Source organism: Accipiter gentilis, chromosome 33 (assembly GCF_929443795.1).
Source record: "Accipiter gentilis chromosome 33, bAccGen1.1, whole genome shotgun sequence".
NCBI lineage: Eukaryota > Metazoa > Chordata > Aves > Accipitriformes > Accipitridae > Astur > Astur gentilis.
In genome coordinates this window covers 14,733,079-14,747,622 of record NC_064912.1, presented here as the reverse complement: position 1 = coordinate 14,747,622, position 14,544 = coordinate 14,733,079, and the positions used below count along the sequence as shown (strand labels likewise).

The 14,544-nt window shown below is 50.6% G+C and overlaps 1 protein-coding gene across 1 annotated transcript in view; it reads right to left on the bottom strand.

The window, feature by feature from the left end:
* Positions 1-14,544, bottom strand: part of ELFN1 (extracellular leucine rich repeat and fibronectin type III domain containing 1) — a 105,898-nt gene that overhangs the window by 34,544 nt on the left and 56,810 nt on the right. The gene's annotated exons all lie outside the window — the stretch shown is intronic.

The following is a 14,544-nucleotide window of genomic DNA, read 5'->3' as shown; positions in this document are numbered from 1 at the left end:
TCTGCTAATTCTAATCTGCCACGTACTTTGGGAGCAGCATGGCACTTCAGAAGTCAGAAACGTGCTGCGAAGGTGGCCGCCAACCCAGAGCCAGGAGCATGGCTTAGGCAGGTGGGAGACTGGAGCCAGTGGAGCTAACACTATTTTATCTGGGTTTTGGTCCCTGAATCAGAGGGCTGGACAGCATTAGCCATTACTGATCTGGAGCCAGCATCTGAATGACTACAGAAGAAACTAACACTCGCTGGATCGCTGCCTGGGCACTGTTTCAGGCACAGCTGCCAGCAGGCTCATGCAGTTGGTCTGTCCTGTGTTACGATCAGAACAAGTGACGTGGGACTGACAGCATCCCACAGCTCTGGCCACACCAGCAGTTACCCTGAGCACAGCACTGGAGCAGCCATACCCTTGGAGATGGGGCTAAGAGGGTCTTCTCTCTGCCAGAGTCTGAGTGTGGCTGCTGGGGAGGGAGCATGGACTTGTAAGGTTGACCTACTAAGTGATGCTGACTGCTCCATGTTGGAAGTTGCCTTTCTGAGTGCAGAGTGCAGGTTCAAATGTTACTGAGAGATAAGAAAGGTGCAGCCTTGGAGATGGAGGAGAAAGGAAAGGAACAAAAACAATTTAATAATGAATATATTATGTAGACATGTCATGCCTCTTGCCTGCTGGCATGGATTAATATCCATAAATCAGAGAAGAAAGGACTGTTTTTAATGCTGGAGATGGATGCTGGTCCTCAGAAAATTGCTAAGGGGGCATTAATGAGGAGAGACATCTGGGAATGGCTCCAGGTGCATTGGCTGCATGCACGGTAAATTCTGCAGAACCGTTGTCAGCTAAAATTTATTCCTGTGCTGCGGATGTGTGTGGTCCATGAGGACAGAAGTGTGGGGACCATGGATCCCCATGTAGAGGCATTGGTCAAGCTCAGGAGGAAGGTGGACAGTCCCTTGGTGCTCTGCTCCACAAGGCAGCTTGTCACCTTCCTTTCTCCAGGCCTGGGCTTGCACATGAGGAAAGCTCAGCAAGAAGGTCCACACGGACTAAGTGACAGGACAGTCTCAGCCTGGGAAAGCCAGGAGCCAAAACTAAGGTGGGGCATGCTACTACTTCCATCCTGCCTCTGCTGGGCATGCAGTCACCAGAGATAGGAGTCAGGGACAGGGTTATCTCACAGCCACCACCGTGGCCATGACCCAGAGGATGGGGAGCAGCATCTCCTCCTGCTGTTTAAATAAGCATTGGATCGGCCAGAGATAAGGATCACCCCTTGGTACTAGAAGGAGCCCTCCAAATATGAAAGAAGGAGCTCTGATGTGACATGGAAGGGACAAAGGGCAGAGGCTCAAAGCATGGAGCGTCTCTCTACGACATTTCTGGAGCCCACCCTGAGGGTGGCTGGTGGGTATCTGGGCAAGGGCCAATCGCCCTGTTGAACAGGCACAAGCCCCAGTGTATTAATTAGTCTGCCCTCCTCGGGATGCTTCCCTTTCAGAAGCACAAGACCCCTGCCAGGATTTCAGAGGGACATTAACCTCAGTGGAGATGGCACAGCGTGACCTTTCACATTCCCAGGAGGGCTCTACATGGCAGGGGCTGCTATCGGGAAGCGGGGGGTCATTTCTGCTGTCAGTACTTTTTCCTAAGGAGAGGGTATTAAGTGCCAGGATTTCATTAATCACATTTCATGTGCATTTTAAAACCCCTTGAAATCTTCACTTTTTAAGAACATCGCCCTAGCCTTTTCCCCTCCTACCCACCCTGTAATCTGGTGGTGGTGGCCTCTCGTGCATGCTCTCCCTCTGCCCTTCCCGGGACCACCTCCTTCCACTTGCACTGACCCACTTTAGCCGTCAGATTTACAGCTGAGCGGTTCACCCGGGGGAAGAGGCTGGATTCACAGAATAAATTTGCAGAGCCAGGGAGCCAGCTGGGGACGAGTGAGCAGAAACTGTCTCTCCAGGAGAGAGACACCCACACCCGCGCGCATGGGGAGAGGCGAGAAACCTACCAGGGAGACGACTGGGAGCAAAGGATGCTAAGAAAGCATACATTCACGGTATGAATGGATTAGAGGGGGAAAGGGAAAAGAAAACAAGGCAGGAAGGCAGCGAGGGAGGGAAGGGCATGGCAGAGAAGGGCACAGGGCAGCAGGAGGGAAGCCCGCCAGCCAAGGAAAGGAACCCCACCACAGCACAGCTGCTATTTTTCAGGTTGCACTGCAAGAAAAAGGTGTGATTTGGGAGAAAGCTTGGTCCTAGAAATCTGCTACCAGGAGGGTGACAAGGGACGTGGGTAGGGCAGGACAGGGAGCAGGGAAGTTGCTGGCTTGGAGGGGGGAAAGGGGAGGTTTGGAGGATCTCGAGGGCTGCAGGGACTGAGGTGTGCAGAGGGAAAGGAGGGATGGAGGAGGCTGAGTATTTGGAGACACCTCAGCATTTCAGGGCTTATTTGAAATGAGCAGCCAATTCCTTTGAGATTCACCTCTCATCTGATGGAGCAGTCCCGGCTCCTGACAGCAGAGCAGACGTAGCTGCCGTCCCAGAGTCCTGGCGGAGGGCTGGAAACCCCAAGCACAAGATCCGGAGGGTTGCTACAAGCAAACCCATGTGGTGACATGAGAAAGCCATGCTGGGGCCGAGCTCACAGGCAGACAGGCTTAGCCCTCGGAGAGCAGGGAATTGCTGCCTGTCTGTGTCTCTCTCTGTTTTCCCTGATTTTATTGTGTTTTGTTTAATTGAATCACACACACACATGCACACAAAGCCCCAACTCGTGGTGTAAAGTCTATAAGGAAACAAGCTGCAAATTAACATTCCAGGAGGAGCGATGCTGAGCAAACACATGACACTCAGCACGAGCCGCAAGCAGGAGGGAGCGAAGCAGCGGGAGGAAAGGGGGAGAGAGGAGAAACCTGCGGAGAGGGAAGAGGGAGATGCAAGAGGGTTTTCCAAGGGGAAATGGAGCACAAAAGCAGAACAGGGGAAGGAGGAAACCCCAAAAGAAGAAGGGAGAGGGCAGCAGAGAGAATGCTGGTGTTACCTATAAGGTCACTGTGCCCAGAATCTGCCTGATGCCTGTGCGGAGCAGTTTGGAGCATGGGAAAAGAAAGCTCCCACAACTCAGGGCTGGGGGATGGCTGGGCTGAAAGGACACGGCTCAAAGTTCCAGGGGTCCTTCGCTGCTCCAGGGCTCTCCTGCCCAAATATGAACAAAACACCCCTCTGGACACAGCACCCTAGTCCAGCTAGGCCTCCGTCATGACCTGCTCAGCCTCTCTCGGCGTGGCAATCATACCCCTCTCTCAGCCCTCGGCTCAGCTAGGACCCCCACTCCCCTTTCTCTCGTCATGTCTGGTGTACCTGCGGCTCCCTGCAATACGCTTATCCTCAGGAAAATATCAGATCCTGAGGAATGATGGACAGGCAGGATGAGACCATGATGTGCTGGGGGATGTGCTCCAGCACTCCCCAGGCTCCTCATCCCCAAGGAGCAGCACCCCAATAGGACCACCCAAACCCTGGATGACCGGTGCAGCCCTCAGCCCAGCCAGAGCTGTCGGACCAGCAATCTCCTCCACTGTGACCACAGTGCAGAGGACAGGGACACCAGAAGGGAAGGAGCATCTCCAGGATGGAGGGTTGACTGTGCAGAAATGTGGCTCTCTGGCCTCTCCTCACCTCCCAGCTCACCCCTGCTCACGAGGTGCTGGGAGGTAGCGCAACACTGATCAGCCACTCCACGAGATAAGATGCTCTTCAGTGCTGGAGAAGTGCAAGGTTAAAGGACATGAGCATCCTGCCCAGGCTTGCTGTGACAAGCCTCACATGTGCTTAGTCACATCCAGCTATGAAGCCACTCTGGAAACCAAGACATTTATTCAAAGGAGCAGCAGCTTTGCACACACATCTGCCTGTGTGAAGGAGAACTTCAAAAGGGCTGACAGTCATGGAGCCCAGCAGTAACCTTTGGCTAATTAGCTGTCTTGATTTCCTTGCAGTTTATTTTTACACTTCTTGGGCTCTGAAATGCATTTACTGTAATGTCAGGAAGGTCATGGTAAATATAAAGCTTCCTAGCAATAACTATATCTACCCCACTGGGCTTTTGGGACTGATAGCTACAGCTTGGCGCAGGCTGAGACCGCTCCGCTGAGGTTTTTGCCTTGCACAGGACTTACTGAGACTGCTGGTGGCAATGATAAAGGCTCCTGGGGCAAAGCAGGTATATGCATGGAGCACAACGAGCACAGAGCAGAGGGCACGTGTGAAAGTGCTTTCAAATCATAGATGAGCAGGAAAGACAGAGGGACGGGGAAGCCTGCAGCATGCAAAGCCAGGAGCCAGCTCAGGAAGGGAGCGATGCTGAACCTGCAGAGAGGAGCAGGTGGGACCCCATTCTAAGCATTAATTAAATCATCAGCTGGAGCTGCTGTCCAGAGAGCCTTCCTGCTCCTGGAACACAGGTGACACAGACTCTCTGTGACCCTTGTCGGAAGGAGGGGACTGTCACGGGCTGGGACCTGACTTCCCAGGGCCCCCCTAGCAAAGCCCACCCCACAGCCCTGGCTGACACCCCCTCCGTCCCAGGAGTTTCCTGCACTCCACAGACAAGAGTAGGTTTGCATGTCAGCACTGACGACTTCCATTTGGCCAAGGTTAAACTGTGGGTGACCACAGCCTGAGCTATTCCTGCTTCTCTCCATAGGGGCACGCAGCCCACGCTGCCGGCACCTTGCAGAGCATCTGTCTCCCACCACCTCCTGTGGGCTCTGGACCCGGCGCTGGGCAGAGACGTGAGACCGGGCTGACCCGCACCATCAGGAAATGCAAAGGGTAAGAAAATATCTTCACTATCTCCGCGCTGTGATCTCCAGCACAAACCACTCAATATGTGGCTCCCCCTGGACTGTGCACAGAGAAGATCAGTGGAAGGAAACTGGAGAAAAGACCGGTGCATTAATGATCAGAAATGAAGCAACGCTCCTCTGCCCCCAGATCAGTGCTACGCTGGCGAGGAGACCTCTGAATACCTGCAGATGGGTGGCAGGCACCCAGCACTTCAAAGAGCCTTCCCCCCTTGGCTGCCGCTCCGCCTGCCTGGCTGGGTGTCAGTCTTCAGGATTGCCCCAGGTACCAGTCGGGAGAACTTGGTGCCAGTTAAAATCCGGGCTGTTGCATCCTTTGAACTGCAGAGAAACAAAGCCTGTGAATTCAACCTTTGCCTTTTTTTTTTTTTTTTTCCCCCCCAAATGATGTCAGGAGTTGAAGAGACAGAACAGCACTGAGTGCAATTGCTGTCGAAAGCTTCTGGCTATTTCAGCACGCTGCTTGAACTCCACCAGCGGAGGCTGTGCTGGAGTTGGTAGCCCAGCTGCTTGGCTCCAGATCTTTAATTTTAGGGGTCAAATCATTATGAAGTCTCTCAGGGAAGTTAATAGGAAGTTTACCTTTGCCTCAGCTATGTAAAATCAACAGGAAATTCCCAACTGCCCATAACGATAAACTGTCCCATCTCCAATCCCAAGCATCCCTTCCTACGAGTCAAACTCATGTTATATTTTCATTTTTAAACCGACTCTTACAATTAAAGCTTATGCTGCCTGATCAGAACCAAAATGTCTTGGATGACTGGCAATAAGACAAAGGGCTTGATTTTGGGGCTGACATCAGCCAGCACTCAAATCTGAGCCTCCCCCCTTCTTCTGCTGAGGTCCAGGTATTTCAGGACTGAGCTCTCTGCTAGAATGATGCACCTGCATCTTTGCAGCGCAAGGCACAACACAGCTCCATTCAGCCCCTCGGTGTGCAGCCACTTGGGCCCTGACTGCACCAGCAAATCTCTTTGGCTAGCACCCAAGCACCTTAAAAGCCCTTTGCAGCTCCCTGTACCAACAACCTGCACCTGGGTTGCTTTAAAGAATGAATACCATGGGCGCAGTTTCAAAGCATCTTGCTGACCACAAGGCTTGTGAGCAGAGCAAGGCGCTTTGGTACCTAGAATCTTAAAACCACACACAGAAATGATGGTGAGCAGTAAGCAGCGAAGGTTTCAGCGACAAGGAAGGAGTTATTGTGTTGCTCCAAGATGGCTAGGAGGGACCTGCAGCACTGAGCCCTCACCCCTGTCAGCCCTTTTATTGCCCATCCCTGTATACCTCGGGCAGATGCGGGGGACACCCGTGTAACCCGAGTCCTCTGGCATGGCCAGAGCCATGGCATGATGCGGGGATCCTTTAAAGGAGTTGGTACCATTCACGAAGGGAAGGTCCTGAGCTCATGGGTCATGCATATATATGTGCGTATACATTATTTATACCCTCCACATGACAGCTGCTGGCTGTAGCTACAGACTCTCTCCACTGATGCCTCTCTCTGAGTCATGGCTGCACAGAGCTCCCTGACAGACCTGGAGGAGACGTGGTAAAATCCCAAACATGAGTATTGCATCAAAGGTACAGTGATTATCAGAGCACAGATAAATAACAGCTTCCTCACAATTTTGGGGGCGGGAGGAGAGCTAGGGCTGTCTAACCACCCTCCTGGAGCTTTTGTCCTCGGGGGGGTGGCAGTAGCACAGGGTCCAGACCCAGGGACACAGCATGCCTGTGCTCGTGGCTCCAGGACCGGTCCCAGATGCTCCATTGGGGTGTGTTGGGGGTGTCTGTCCACACTGCTGGCAGAGGTGCTGGGGAGCTCGGCAAGGAGCTGGTGGGTGGACTTGAGTGGGATTTCTCCTGCATGGAGAGCTCTGACAGTCCTTCACGCATGCCTGGCTGTGTAAGTCACTCTTCGTTTGGCTGACACTTAGGAGAAAGCCTCATGCGAGGCTTTTAGAGGATGTTGCACGCAAATGGTGGGAGATTGCCCCGCATATCCTCATGGATGGGCTGTGGCGAGCCGAAGCCCGTGACACTGTGCAGTGTAAAATGAAGAGGGGTGGCTGGGACAGTACCAGCAACCTGTCCTGCCACTGCATCTCTCCTCGTGATGATTTTCCTTCTCTCATTACTGTCTTACTTATTTTCCCCAGGACTTCGGCCTGCTCCGAAACTGCTGTCGCGTCAGCTGCCCCAAGATGCGGGAAGGATATGTGAGCAACCTGATGAATGCAACAGCCACTTCTGACAGCAGGTAGCCTGCACTGCAATGGGCATTCTTATTTACAGCTACTTTTTCAACCAGCCCTTGAGGCTGGACAGGAGGTTTTCCACCCATTTGATGCTGGAGCCCAGCTCTGGGGGACAGCTGTAGTCCCAAGGAATCAGTGCCCATGTACAACCCTGCCCAGCACCACCAGGCTCCAAGGCCTGGGGACCAGCACGGGGTAAAGACCGCCCCATCCTACCCCCCTCTGGGAATAGGGACAAGGAGCAAGACATCGGGGAGGATCGTTACTTTCATAGTGGGTTTGCTAGCAGGGAAATCTGCTCCTTCCAACTCCACCTCTCTGCAGAGTCAGTGACTCCCCCCACCAAGCATTACATTTTATTCTATAAGTGCAAAGCAATTTCCACTGAGGGTAGGGACACTGAAGCACAGAGAAAGAGGAGAATAATATCTTATCTTTCTTTAATCCCCACCATCCCAAAGGATCCCAGTGCCGTTTGCTTTACTTTCTATATGTATGCACAGTTAATTAGCATTACCACAGAACTGCAGGTATTCTCAGACTTAGTAGAGGGAATATCTTGTAATAGAAGGGTAAGCAAATTGTTTCTGCTGTTTCTATTACAGCCAACTTTGATTATCCAGGGTAATAGGATAACAGGGACAAAGCAAAAACATGGATAACATGAAACCTATGCAAATTAAGCTAGAAAAAAGTGATGCTGAAAGTAATGGAGGAAAGAAAGGTCAGGGATACTGATTAAGGAGCACGGAGATCCCTGCACTAGTGCTGCCCTAAGCTCAGAAATCCATACATGATGGTACCTGGGCACAGTAGTTACGGAGCAAATCTATAGGGTCTGTCACTATGCAGAGGAAGCAGAGGCATCTCCTGCACAGTAAAGCCAAGCTGCAGCAGAGGGAAGCGAATGCATTAAAGCAGAGCATTTCAAAGCCTCCATGTGAGGGATTTGTCATTAAAATGAATAAGATTTGGGCACTCAACCCACCTCCTCCCTACATGAGCAGGAAGAAGCCCAATTTAAAGGTCAGCATCTTAATGGCTTTCGCTGTGTATATACCAGGATAATTCCTCTCCAAACAGAAATCCAGCACCTGCTTGGTGAGCCACAGCCACTCTTTGAAGGAGCACGACGAGAACATCCACAGCTGAGGAGGTATAGGTATACAGATAGGTATAGCATCTCCATTAAAACAGGAGCAGAGAGGCTAGAGGAGAGAAGAGCTGACTCCAACCGCATCTCCTCGCAATACAGCCCAAGTTGAGGCGACGAAACAGCACTTGAGTTCCTCTGTAGTCCCCCCGTCTCGGCAAAGACCAAATTCACTCTGCTCTGCCAGAGGGGATTTTCAAATCCTCGGCACCAATATCGTGGAGGCAGCTCTGAAAAATCTCTGGTGGTGGGTGGATAAAAAGGGCACCAGTGTTGATGAGACAGAAAGAAGAGAGGGAGGAATCTTAGAGGAAGACAAACCTTCTTAATAGGTTTTATTGATTTAACCCAAAGAGAGAACAGTAGGGGGAAGTTTATGCCATTTAAATGCAAACCAGCAATAAAAATAATCATTAGAGTCATAATCTCAATCTGTTAGCATTTTATGTAGAAATGAGCTTAATGGGAAATATTTTCCATGTAAACTATTTGCATTTACTTAGTATGAATGAGTCTCTTAAATATAACTCAATCATTATCATGGACTCTTTTTAAAGGGTTGTTTTTAGTCCTCAGTTCTTTAAAGTGCCTGATGATTTCATATCCCCTGTTGAGCCTGACTTGGAGAAGCTGCTGGCCCACCCCAGCTGTGATCTGGTGTCCATACCTCTGTGGATATTCCTGTTTCCATACTGGATTTTGACAGCAGTGAGAAACCATCACTCTCACCCAAATGGTGCTGAGATTTTGTGACCAGCTAAGGAGGCTGCATTGCTTACTCAGATCTCGGGACCTTTGACTGAGGAAAAGTAACTTCAGAGCACTTTTCCAGGCCCTTCATCTTCCAGAAGTGAGAACAACCTGACAATCTTTCTTAGCTTTCCCTCTTGTAAAAGAGGAGAAAAATGTAAGTTTTTCCCTTTGCGGAGGAGCTGCATGGCTGGCAGTGAAGATGCTGGGCGGGATGCTCTTCCCCAGTGCAGGAGGGGAAATCGAACGTGTCCGCCTGCATTTCAGAAGGAGCTTTTCTGGCCAGTGCCATGTCCCCAAGATCAGCTCCCGCAGGGACACAGTGCCGCCCACGTGCAGGTGCTCAGGGGAGGTCACCGTCCCTGTGAGTCCCATGCCACGCACATCTCAGCCACAAAGAAAGAAATAAATACCCTCTTCTGCCTGGGGACACCTTTTAATCTTCTTGCTAGATTTTCATACACTAGTCCGGAGTCTCAGCTGGGCCATGCATGATCTCATTTAGCATTCCATCCACAGTGCTCTGCTAAACCAAGGCTGCTATTTTATGCCACGTGCTGGTAGGGGCTGGGGCTGCTCTCATTTATAGCACTGGGGGGTTCCCAGCTCACACCCTGCCCCAGAGGGGAAAAATCCCCTGGAGGTGGCCACCCAGACCAGCATCCCCAGTGCTGGGAAGCTCACAAGCCCGTTGCAGACCCACTGGTGGCAGGACGCTTGCAGGCAGCAAGTGCCAGAGCAGCAGCTCTCCAGGATCCAGGCAGATGCCAGGGTCCCGTGCCAGGGGCTGGATGGGCAAAAGCCACCGCAGCTCCTCGAGCGGGTCTGGCCCCGCGTCCACAGCCTGGCGAGCTGATCGAGGCCCCGATGCACTGCTGGTCACCAGGTCTCCAAACGCACACCGGACCTCACGCTGCGTGGGTAATTCAAGCTCGCAAGGGGGTTATTAAAATCCATTCAAAGCTAATGTCAGCCATTTCGGTGTTAATGTCAGTGGCTGAGAGGCACAGCAGGAGCGGGGGGAGAAGGACTTTGATTTCCCCACTTTAATTTCCAAGTGGAGTGGGCTCGGTGGGCAGCGGCGGGAGACGGGGAGCGGCGGCAGGTGGGAACGTGTGGTGCCGCGTCTCGTGCCACAGACGGGTGGGATTCGCAGTTTAATCCCATTAGCCGAACATTTCGCTCCATGTTTTACTTGACAGCATCTATCCCTTGCCAGCCGTTTCAGAGGCATGTTAGCTGCCAGGATCCCAGCAGGTGAGTCTGCCCGAGCACTCTGTTCCAGCGCGGTGGCTGGAAAGGGGCTGGTGGTGCTGGTCTGCACAGGGCTCCATCGGGTCTGGCAGGTGGGATTGGGCATCGCACCCAGGCACTTCCCATTGGGTGCATTTGGGGGTTCAAACCTCTTCCCCCAAGTTCAGCCTTGGGTCTGTGCTGACTCGCAGCTCCTCAAACCCGCTGGGGGTGAAAGCAGGGCTGGAATTTGCCCATGTCGGTCAGGCGAGTCCAAACCAGCCCCTGGATTTTGAAAAAAGCCGGGTAATTTCAGGATGTGGTTACCATCATGCAGGCTAAGATAAGAGTAATCAGAGCTTCGGGCCATAAGCCGATTCCTTGTGAGTCTCAGGAAGGAATTAGCCCCATCTCCTCCGCCCTGTGCCGCCCGGCAGCCTTTGCACACATGGGCACACACCTGGCGGGAGGCTGAGCCATGGACACACACGCATCCCAGTGCTTGAGGATGGAGACAGGGTGACAAGGACCCTGTGCCGAAGTCCCATGGGCAGAAGAAGGGGCATGGAGAGCAGAGAAAATCTGCTCTGCCCATGGTCCGCAGGGCAAGTATTGCCCTACCTCCTTGCACAAGCACAGCGGTCCTTGGACCGCGAGGTGTCCTTCCCCGGGAGGTCCCTGCCCTGTTCCTCCTCCGGTTTCGGCATCTGTTTGCAGCGGGGATTCCACCACGCTGGCTGAGAAATGCATCGCAGTCTCTTAATAGCTCATCCTGGCTGGAAGCTTTTCTTCGTATATAAATACTATGTGTATAACAGTGGCCTCGTTTCATACTATGCAAGTGCATCAGATGCAGTTAAACATGCTGAAGATGGCTTAAATGATCCAAATTTAACATTTGGTTATGTAGTCTGAAGATTTCATTGAGTTTCTAGGTTAGAAGGCACTGTAACTGTAGTCTGACCTCCTGCATAGTGAATTTTACCCAGGGATTTAGAGCAAGTCTGACCATCAAGCTCCATCCTTCTGACAGACAAAAATTAGCCTGGTTCATAAGCAAGAGGGGGGGCTGCTGGAAGCAGACTGATCACAAGTGACCCAAATACCAAAGACCAAAATGTTGACCAGCATCTCTGAAGGGCAGCAGATCCTGGCTGATGATACTGCCACAAACCAGGTTATTTTACTTTAGTTTGATTTGTGAAATGAAGGTAACAAACAGTTCTGGGGTCAAAGCTAGTATTCAAAAGCAATATTGGTATCACTGCTTTCACCTAGAAAACTGCTGCTATTCAAAAATCAACAGTATTAGAGAAAAGCAAAACTCTAGTGGCTGCCAGCGGTTGGTCAGATGGGTCAATGAGGTGGTTTAGGATGACAGGACCGCCAAGATGTATGGCACCAGCATATCCAAGTCCCACCCCATGTCCCTGCCCTCCTGCCCCGGTGCTGGGGTGGCTGGGGGAGAGGGGCCAGGGAGGTGGGAAGGAGCCGCGTCTCCCTGCGGCCGACATCTCTTGCCACGTGGCAGGTTACCAAGCAGCCGAGAGTGGGCAACGATTTCTTTTGCCAGTTTTCTAATTTATCTAATGAGCAAGAAAATAAATCAAGCTGACAGTCACCCAGGTGGTTTTGAGCCTCAGCTCCTCACAGTCCCCTTGTTCTTCCAGCCCATTTTATAACAGGGTTATGACCTGAGGACACAGCAATAACTCCTCCTATAATCTTTTCTTTACTAACGTCACTTAGCAGATGGAGTCATTTAGAGGTGCTCACGTTTAAATGAGTGGCTTGCCCTGAAAGGGACAGAGCTGGGGCTGCTGGCAAGGTTTTCGAGATTGTTAGCCTAGAAAATGCTTAGCAGGGGAAGCAGTTGGCAGGCAGATTTCACGGACATGGCACCGTTGTCCTCTGCCAGCAAAATTACAAGGCTGAAATCCTGGAGCTGGATGGGGCCAAACTGTTCACAGCAAACAATTTAATTGATGACTGAAGTGAATTGCCCAGGAGATGATTTTTAGTCATCTGCTCATTGCATGAAGCCGCTTGCAGAAGGGTCCGTGCAGTCGGGTGTCGGCAGCTACCTGCCCACATCAGGGATGGGCTGGCTGGGGCTCCCCATCTTGTGGACCTTCACCAGAGTCACCCGGGCACCTGCTCCCCCAAAGAGCAATCCAGTGCTGCGAGCATGGCTACTTCCACACTTGCCAATCCAAAGATACTACGCTTCCCTACAAATATTACTGCTCTTAAGCTTTTGTGGCTAGACCGGTGATGGAACCATGCAGAAGATCTCAGCATTGGCTGTTTGAAAGGGAGCCTGCACAATGTAAAGAAGAACAGCACCAAACTAAATAGCAACACCTACTTTTCAGCTTCTGCAAGAAATTCAGCGGCAATCTCAGAGGACTCTCCTCTCTAGCTCCCTGACCCCCTGCACAATGCTGCACAGGCTACCTTCATAAGCTCCTTTCATTTGGCTTAATAAAGTAAATTAACTTTCCAGCTCTTCCAAGGAGAATAGCCATGAAAATGTACCTTGAGATGAATGCTTGCAACCCTTGAAAATACCTCGTGCTTGTGAAAAGGCTTCTGAGAAATGAATAGAAGGGACAATAATTACCGAAGAAGGGGGAAATATTGTTCATGCTGGCTGGGCAGGATTTGACCCAGCCCTTGAAGAGGTTGGGGAGAAGAAGGAGGAAGGAGGCTGGGAGCTGAGACATTAATGGCAATCATTGTTCTGTGGGGAGCAATGTCTCACAGTGTCCACGGAGACCAATCTCAAATTATTCAGCCTAATAGTTCTCAAAACAAACTCTTATTCTGCTCTTTTGAGGCAGGCATGAAGCTTTCTCTTCAAGTCTCATTTTACATCTTTGGTAACTCAGTGCTGGATGGGATAACACTCAATTGTGAAAACCCTGCAGGAGCCTTTGATGCAAGCATCTTCAAGACGCAGGGCTTATCAGCTCAAATAACACAACTGTCTTTTATCCTTTGTGTCCCAAGCTCACTGTTTCAGCACTTATATTTGTAATTCATTGCCTGGCTCTGGGTCTGGATCCATCAGGACAGACAACCCTGTCTATCTGTCTGCATTGCTGAGATATTTGTGTCTGCCTGGAGGGACCTGAGCACCTAAGCTCTGCTTATCTTCAATAATGTTTAGGTTCCTAATTGGTTAAAAGTCACTTTGGAAAGGAGGTCTTAAGAGCTGTAGACTTGTGGATGCTTTCAAAATGACTACCCCCAGGGCAGGCTGTCCATCTTTCTCTCCCTCCCATCAAGGACTGTATTCTCTCGGTCCCATCTGGCCTTCAGAGATGCCCGTGCACCTCCAGCACTGCAGTTCCTCCCTTGCTGGCCAGGTCCAGCTCGTACGCTTTTCACCAGCACTACATCTTCTTCAAAAAAAGGCCAAATGATGTGGAAGAAGAAAAGGTGAAAACATGATAATAGCTGTGGGAAAAGGCTGCTGCTATAGACGTGACAATGCTGGAAATGGAGGCTCAGGGAAGTTTTTCTCCAAAAATTACTCTTTTCTATCTCAACAGCACACTGAAGGGAAGTTTAAGCACACTTTTTAACACCTTTTGTACTCAAATTCCAAATTCACCTGTCTTCCCGAGCAATAACAATCTTTTTTTATCCAGCTGCGCATTTTGCTATAGAAATTTGTTTCCATTAAACTATTCCCTTTTGTCCTCTTAAAAAGCATATTTTAAATAATAACAGTGTAAAAAAAATTATATACTACCCAAAAAACTCAACTCTGTCGACGGTGCACTCTTACACAAAAGTTATCTCTTTCTTTCAATGGACTGATGAAAACCCTTTTCATAATGTCAAGGTGGAGATGAGAAAGAGGGAGAAAATTTCTGAGTGCCCAGCACAGCTAGTCATTTCAACAGGAAACACAGGGCAAACTCTGGTCTTAGAAAACTAAGTTACAGCACCAACATGAACCTGATGTTCTCTTTCTGCTTTGTAAAACACAATTTTGTAGAAGTTGGGATGGAGGCACACGTTACACTTCTCATCTGGGGGAAAAAAATGCACTTTTTCCAAATTCCTTAAATCTTAACAGAAGAATGTGAAATCAATCTTAAAAAAAAATAAAAATAAAAATTATAACCATGGTAACTTTCACTACTACCACACTTTCAGGAGTGCAGCAGCCGCAGCTCAGCCATTCAGGGTTTCCCCGGGAAGGTCCATGCTTGGCCAGCGCTCAGAGAAGAGGCCCACCAGAAATCAAGAACAAGAACAGC